The sequence below is a fragment of the Vombatus ursinus genome, unplaced genomic scaffold (assembly GCF_900497805.2).
Source record: "Vombatus ursinus unplaced genomic scaffold, bare-nosed wombat genome assembly UNPS02009835.1, whole genome shotgun sequence".
Classification (NCBI taxonomy): domain Eukaryota; kingdom Metazoa; phylum Chordata; class Mammalia; order Diprotodontia; family Vombatidae; genus Vombatus; species Vombatus ursinus.
In genome coordinates this window covers 14507870-14516831 of record NW_020949613.1, presented here as the reverse complement: position 1 = coordinate 14516831, position 8962 = coordinate 14507870, and the positions used below count along the sequence as shown (strand labels likewise).

Sequence of the window (8962 nt, the reverse complement as noted above, 5' to 3'; positions counted from 1 at the left end):
TAGGGACCTGTAAATTCTCAATTATTCCAAGGTAGTATGACAAGGTAAGGGGCGAGGTGTTTTCTCTTCACTGCCCCAACAAGCTTCACCACACCAGCATTCCTCCTCACCCTGGGACCACCCCTCAGAACTGCGACCCAGATCCAAACACTTGTAAAGCAAGAGATTCCTGCCTCGCCACTGGAAAAGAGATCCCTGCAATCCCTCTCTGATCAGCAACTTGATTCCCCCTCAGTCTGTAGGCCAGAAGCTCAGGAAACAGCTGAGGCTCCAGGCTGTGCTTGGGTGGCTGAGACGCAGCTCCTTCTCTCACCACAGTCACAGACTTTTCCCACTGATCTTCTAAGTTGTCTTTGGCATTCAGGGGTTGGGAAGTCTGGAAACTGCCACAGCTGCCCATGATTCAGTCCTCTGAGGCCCGCTCCAGGGTCGCTGTGGCCTGTGTACCCACGTCGCACTGGGCTCCTCTCCCTGTCCAGCATGATATATCTTTCCAATCAACCATCCAGGCTGTCTTTGGCTGGAAATTTGTTTCACTCTGTCTTTTTGTGGGTTCTGCTGTTTTAGAATTCGTTTAGAGCCATTTTTTTAGGTATTTGGAGGGCTTTGGGAGAGAGCTTAAGACAGTCACTGCTTTCGCTCCGCCATCTTGGCTCTGCCCAAAGGTTTTTCAATGTTTCTATTTTTTCTTTTCTGTCTGCTAGGTGGCAGAGTGGATAGAAAGCTGAGCCTGAAAACAGGCAAACTCATCCTCATGAGTTCAAATCCAGCCTCAGACACCTACTAGCTATGTCACCTTGGGAAAGTCATTTAACACTCGTTTGCCTCAGTTTCCTCATCTATAAAATGAACTGGAGGAGGAAATTACAAATCATTCCAGTATTTGTTCCAAGAAAACTCCAAATGACATCTCAAAGCTTTGGACATGATTGAAAAATTAGTGAACAAGACATTTTCTCTTCTTAATAGTACATAATTTTTTTTCTGCTTTATTAAATGATAATCAAAATGGTCTATTGCATATAGGGTTCTAAGTTCCAAAAGGTTACTTCTCTCAAAAAACTACTACTCCTACTCCTACCCCTACTTCTACTACTCCTACTCCTATTCTTCCTGCTCCTCCTCTTCCTACTACTACTATTACTACTGCCCACTACTAATATTTATTCAGTGTTATATACTAGAACTAACCACATAATTTTAAAAGGTAGTGTTATTCTCACCTGTTTCAAATATTTCCATGGAAACCAAGTACCATCTTAACTGTAAGGAAGTTTTTTTTTTTTTTATGCTAAAACTTAAACTTACTCTCCTGAAATTCAAAACCAATATATATTTTATTGTAACTGTTAAAGCAAATATTTCCTATTAATTCACTATGCTGAATTCCTCAAATTAATATGTTTGCATTTTCTAGATTTTAGTCTGCATTTGAAATATATTTACAATAATTGAACTTCAGGGGGTGGAATGAAGTGTAGAGGGGACAGTCAGGCTATCCAAAAATTACCCTCCAAAAACATTAAAATAAAACCTAAAATAAATTTATATAGTGGAAGAGCCAATAAAAAATAAGAGCAAGACATTTTGTTATTCAAAGAAAACTTCAGGGATTGGTTGAAGAATTTTGTGGAACTGATATGGCCTAGATCCCATGTGCCAGTGACACTAACTCTGGACCCTGGAGTTGGTGAGAGAAGCAGAAAAAACTGTGGAAGGACTCAAACCAGAAATGGTACAGGGATACAGCAACTGGTCAAAAGATTATTTGATACGTCTGTGCTAGCATTGGCACAGAACATGGTGCTTTGTGCAATTATGCTGCGTATACTCAATTCTGAGTCACATGTCCTGGGTAAAGAGCTTGCTGTCCAAACGGAGTAACAGACATGAGGAATAGGATAGCCTCAGGTTGAAAGGGAATAGTAACCATACTTCACCCTGAATCACACCACCTTTGAAACATCAAAAAGGAAAACACACACACACACACAGACAAACACACACTCAAGAAGGTAAAACATAATTTGCTTTAATCTGCATTCAGAGTACATCAGTTCTTTTTTTGGATATGGATAGCATTTTCCATCATGAATCCTTTCTAATTCTCTTGGATCATTTTGTTGCTGAGAAGAGTTTAATTATCCATAGTTGATCATCACAAAATGTTGCTATTACTGTGTACAATGTTCATTGTTCTGTTCATTTCACTTTGCATCAGTTCGTATAATTCTTTACATGTTTTTCTGAAATCTGCCCACTCATCATTTCTTATTGCACGATAGTATTCCATTACATTCATATATAACAACTTGTCCAGCCATTCCCCAATTGAAAGGCAACCCCTCAATTCTCAATATTTTTTGCCATCAGAAAAAGAGCTGCTGTACACACACACACACACACACACACACACACACACTCACACACACATTTATGTGTGTGTGTGAGTGTGTGTGTAGGTCTTTTTTTTTTCTCTTTTTTTATGATGTCTTTGGGATGCAGACCTAGTAGTTATTGCTGGATCAAAGGGTATGCAGAGTTCGATGGTCCTTTCTCTGTTTTGGCTCTTCCTGGTTTAGGTATCAATACAATTTTTGTGGCATAAAAATAATTTGGTAGGATTCCTTCTTCACCCATTTTTGCAAGTAATGTATATAGTATGGGAATTAATTGTTCTTTAAATATTTGATAGAATTCATTTGTGAACCCATCTGACCCTGGGGATTTTTTTTCCTTAGGGAGTTCATTGATTACTTATTCTATTTCTTTTTCTCAGTTGGGTTTATTTAGGTATTCACTTTCCTCTTCCATTAATTTGGGCAATTTTTTTTGGTAAATAATTCTTTATTTTATTCAGATTGTCAGATTTATTAGTGTATAATGAAAAAATATTTCCTAATAATTGCTTTGATTTCCTTTTCATTTGTGATTGATCATTAAGGAGTTTTGAAACACCTCCTTACAACCTTGGTAACTCTTTTCCCTCACTCTCTTCCTTTGAGTCAAGAGGATATATCAGTGAGGGGACTGCAAATAGCCCTGGGTTTTTCTGTTACCACCCCTCATCCCAGATCAGACTAGGAGGAGAGTTTCACCTTTTCTTCCCCACCTTTGAGTTCACCCTCCACCACCTGGTGAAATGAATGAGGGGGGTGGGGCAGGATCTATAGCACAGGCCCCACTGGTAATGGCCCTGGAGCCCTGGGCACCTTGTAACCCATCCAGAAAGCCTGAAAGTATCACCCAGGTTCAGTGCATCCTGCTCACTTCTCCTTCTCCAACAACTGTGGGGTGAGAGGAAAGTGACCTCATCAAGGCAGTAGGAGGTTAAAAAAAAAAAAACAGCCAGTGTCTGAAGTTGGAGTCACAGGGATCACCTTCAGCACAACACTGAACACTAAAGGGCAGGGAAGTATTGCACAGATTATACATGTACAATCATGTTAAACATATTTCCACATTAGTCATGTTGTGAAAGAAGAATCAGAACAAAAGGGAAAAACTATGAAAAAGAGCAAAAGCAAAAAAAATTAAAATGGTATGCTTCAATCTGCATTCAGACTCCATAGTTTTTTTCTCTGAATATGGATAATATTTTCTAACATGAGACTTTTGGATTTTTTTTTTGGATTATTGAATTGCTGAGAAGAGCTAAGTTTATCACAGTTGATCATCACATAGTGTTGCATTACTCTGTACAATGTTGTCCCTGGTTCTGCTCACTTCACTCAGTATCAGTTCACAGAGAATAGGGAGCTATTCTCCTCTATGTTATTGGGTTATCACTGGAGTTTCTATATTGTTCCTCAGCTGCTGTTTCATCACCAAATGTGTTGGAATTATCAATACTTGTTGCCCACTGAACCAGAAAAAAAATGTATCTAGCTGTTACTTCTTCTCTAATGACACCATGACTTGAACTGCAAATTTGAAGAATTATGAAGGAATGGGGGCCAATCTGGAAGTTATAAACACATAAGAGAAGCGGAATTTTCTTTTCCAAGCAAAAACCAGTTAAAGAGTGTTCTACATCAGGTTGACAAACCAAGTGCTTCTTGATCAGTGGAAGTGGGTTGATGGCACAGCATTCAACAAAAATTTGAACTTCTGGGATATAGGGGAGCCAAACAAAATTGCTGGACATTTGAGGGCTGTGTAACTATAAGAGATAATTCAAATGCAAATTGCAACTGGAATATGACATGCTTCTTCAAGAAGTATCAAATTTGTGAAATGCCAGTGAGAAATTTTTTGACTGAGAAAAAATAGTAGAGCAAGTATTTGCTCTTTAAATAGTAACTAAGGATGAAATGTTATTTATGTTAACATATAATGGATTTATTGTTATTTTAAATGAATTAATAAATGAACTAACAAAAGAAAAAGACAAATGAGAAGTGTTCAAAAGGATGTGGGAGAACTGGGACACAAATGCAGTGTTGGTGAAGTTGTGAACTGATCCAACCATTCTGGATACTTATTTGGAACTATGGCCACAGGTTAATCAAACAGTGCATACTCTTTGATCAGCAACACCAAGATTCTCTTGCATTATTCTCATTTACTTTCACAATTTTTTCTACCTTTCTAATTTGATTTTTAAACTCCATTTTGAGCTCTTCCATGAGTTCTTTTGGCACTTGAAAGAGATTCTTTTGGGGGGGGGGGCTGGTACTGTGTGAAGGGTGTTTGCCCATAAGTATTTTGACTTTGTTGACCTCTTCTGAGTTTGTGTCTTGATCTTCCTTGTCACCATAATAAATTTCTATGGTTAGATTATTTTTTGCTTATCTTTTCCAACCTTTTTTCTTACTTTTATATTTGGCCTCTGCCTCTGTGGTTGAAGGGCCACTGTTACAAGATTATTCTTCTGAGGGCTGCAGGCCCTGGCTGTTTGCCTGGTGCTACACTGGTGCTGCCCTGAGGCCCAAGGGGGACCATTGTGCCTGGTGCTTCACTAACTAGGTTGGGTAGGATGAGGGATGGTTGGCATTGCTGGATGCTGCAGGGGTCTGCTGCTGCCCTCAGGCATGCAGTGAGGGAAGTCCCAGGTACTGGTGTGTGTATTAAGACACATGGGGGTTCTGGAGCTTTGTCCTGAGGCATGTGTAGTGTCAGGCACTGGCAGCTGCCCTTTTGCTCAGGGCTGTGCTAAAGCATATGAGGCATGTGGATGTGGCATCTGCCTGTTTGCTTGGCTATGCTGAGGCATGTGCAGGTCCCCAGTGCTGACATTTGCCTACTTGTGTGCACAGTGGCTCAGGATCTCCAGGTGGCTTGCTGAAGGAGGGCCTGCATCTGGCTTGGCACTTCCTATCCTGGACTGTACTCTCCTTTTATCCAAGTGAGACACACCTTTGCTGCCAAACTTCTAATTTTCTTATTCCAGAAGACTGTTTCACCCTGCCTTTTTACTGGTTCTCTCATTCCAAAATTCATTTTAATGTGTTATTTTATAGTTGTTCAGAGGTAAAACTGGAAAGTTCAAGTGATTTCCTGTTTCCTCCATCACCTTGGCTCCAAGAAATCTGCTGCTTACAAATAATTTTTTTGAGTAATGCTAGAAAAAAATTAATCCATTTGGAAGATCAAAGTTTCAAAATATTAATAGAATCATTTTTATTAAAAATGAGAAGGAAGGTGGCATAACAGTACCAAGTTTCAAACTATACTACAAAGTTGTAATCCTGAAAACAATTTGGTACTGGAAAAGAAATAGAGTAGTCTATCAGAATTTATCTTTTGACAGAAATTGCTGTAAAAATTAGAAAGCATTTTGTTTGAAACTAGGCATAGATTAATATCTCCCAAAGTATACCAAAATAAGGACAAAATTGGTACAAGATTTAGACACAAATGATGATATCATAAGAAAATTAGGGGAGCTTGAAAAATTTTACATTTCAGATCAATACATAAAGGAAGGATTTATGAGATAAAGGGGTTCAAGAGATAAAGATCACTGTAATAAAATGGATCATTTTGATTACATTAAATTAAAAAATGATTTACATTAACAAAACCAATGAAGCCAAAAATAGAAAGAAAGCAGGAAACATAAAATTTTCAGAGGAAAAATAGAGGCCTCTGATAAAGGCCTTGGTGGAGCTGTGATCTGGGCCAGTTATCTTAGAAAATAATTTGTAATTATACCCAAAGTGTTATAAAACCTTCCATACCCTTTGATCTGTCAGTAACATCACTTGGTTTACAATCCAAAAACATCAAAGAAAAGGGAAAGTAAGCTATCTATATGAAAAATATCTATAACAACTCTGTTGGTGATGGCAAAGAACTGAAAATTGAGGAGATGCCCATCAATTGGAGAACTGATGAACAAGTTATGGTATATGATTGTGATGAAATACTATTCTGCTATGAGAGATGATGAGCAGGATGGTTTCATTAAAAAGCTGCAAAATATTTTATGAACTGATGCAAACTGAGTAGAATAAGGAATACATTGCTTACATTTACAGTAATATTGTAAAGATGATCTATTCTGAAGCACTTAACTATTCTGATCAAGACAATGATCCAAGATAATTCCAAAAGACCCATTACAAAAAAAATGCTATCCATCCCCAGAGTGAGATCTGTTGAACTCTAAGCACAAATTGAAGCATTGTGTTTTTGCCATGTTTCCTGTTTTTTATTTATATTTTTGCAAAATGGCTAATATAGAAATATGTTTTGCATGACATGACATGATATTTTACTTATTTTATCACTTGTAGTGGAGGGGAAGGATAGAGGGAGAGAATTTAGAACTAATTTGTTAAATGAATGTTAGAAATAAATTTGTGGCCTTCTTGGGGACCTGTATTCAATATTTCTACATATATTAGTACTAACACAACATCCCTGTATAATGTTATCTGTGAATTAAGTTAATATTTGCTTATCCCCTTTAACTGATCAGTAATGAGTATCTACAGCAATTCCCATAGCACTTGGTTACACATGTCAATATGGCTTGGTGCATTGGTTTTTGCCATTGTGTTTTGTTTATGATTTCTCCAGTTTTTTTAATCCATATGACATTTTAAAAATAACCATTTATTTAGAATCACAGGAACTGGGTGTGAATCTTAGCTCTACTAATTACTACCTGTATAACCTTGAGAAGGTTACTTAACCTTCTAAGGTCTCAAGTTTTTTAATCTATTAAATGATACACTTGGATTAGACAGAATCTAAGGCAGGGTTTTTATTGGTAGCTATTTAGTAGCCATATCTATGAGTGAAAAAAAGTAAACACAATGCATTTCTAAATTTAATCTGCATTATTAATGTTTTATCCATCATTTTCTTAAGGATAAGCGATCAACTAAATAATAAACCAAGCCCTGATATGTAATGTTTGCTAATTTCTCAGTTATAAATATTCACACTGAAAATTTAACAAGTAAATTTTGAGTCTGTATGAGCTCTCTCCAGCACACATTTGCTCTATGGGCACTTTTCAGTCTAAACCTATGATCCTTGTAAGCTTATAATTCAATATTAAGATGAAGTTAAATTTTATTGAAGTAGATATCTTATCAAATCCATATGTATATAATAGAATTAAAGAATATGAGACTCATGTAGTCTTTGGGAATTCCAAGGACTCATCTAATACAGCACTTCACTTCATCAGGGATGTGATATTTTATGTGTGCAAATTTTAACCATCTTAAACAGGATGGTGATAACGCAGTCTTCTTTAGGAAAAGTTTCAAGTCTCTAAATTCTTAAAGAATAAAATTCCCAATATCTACCCTAATTTTCTTCTTCCAAATCCTGAAAGGTTTCACACGCATGCATACATACACACACACACACAAATTTGTGAGATATGTGTATATATACACACATACATAAATTTATGTCTCTATATGTATGTATATGTGTGTATATGTGTATATATATGTATGTGTGTGTGTGTATGTGTATATATATATATATATATATATATATATATATATATATATATATATATAAACACACACACACATCTACCCACATACTTATAGGCCTTATCAGCTTAAAAGTAATACTACTGTGGCAATATATACTGTGATTTTATAAAATTATGTCAATACTTTGATGATATTTGATTTCTAACAGTGCAGAATTCTAACTCTTATATGCCTCACTTGGCGGTCTTCTAGTGTACTCTGATCCTTAGATAAGAAATCATTGATATTCCAATGCCCATTATATTCACTCAAACCAAGTTATTGTTAAATGTGTCATCTTACTCCCAAAATGCAACAAAATTATATGAGATTATGACTGGAATTGGTACAAAATAAATGTAGATATTTTAAATATTTATCATTTGATGGAAAACTAAATATCAATGAAACTTCAGATCCATCAGTGTATTGCAACCCTCCATTTAAGATGTAATTTACTAATAAATCCAATTCTAAACCACAATGATAATGGAAATGTGTGTATATTTAGCATCTACATATTGTGATCATAACTTGTATCAGTTTAAAAACCTAACAAGTCCATAGAGCTTTCAGGTCTATAAATTCTGCCTGTGCTGATTGTAGAGATCCTTGGACATAAGCATATACATAATGTAGTTGGGATAAAGATGAAATGATGGAGGAGACAAAGTTTTGAGTATCTGAGTATATTGACTTATTAAATAATGCTTGACAATTGCCTAACAAATAAGTTCCAGGGCTTCCTCAGGTTTGGCACTGGAACCCTAAATATAGGGGGAGAGATATTTTCATGCATTAAAACAATTAACCAAATATGATGAATTAATTAAAATAAATAATTAACTAGCATACAAAATTAGGTAACCTGATTTCTAATTGGAGAGAAGATTAGAGACTTTCCAAGTAGGGGAGGGGGAGAGTGAACAGGTGTAATTCCATGAAATCAGAACACAGAGGTTTCCCACTTCCCCCCAAGTATCTGAAGCCAATCAAAGGAACATGGAAACAACAAC

At 36.4% G+C, this 8962-nt stretch overlaps 1 pseudogene; it reads left to right on the top strand.

The window, feature by feature from the left end:
* Positions 1–3142: 3142 nt before the first annotated feature.
* Positions 3143–4272, top strand: LOC114036415 (annotated as a pseudogene).
* Positions 4273–8962: the final 4690 nt, after the last annotated feature.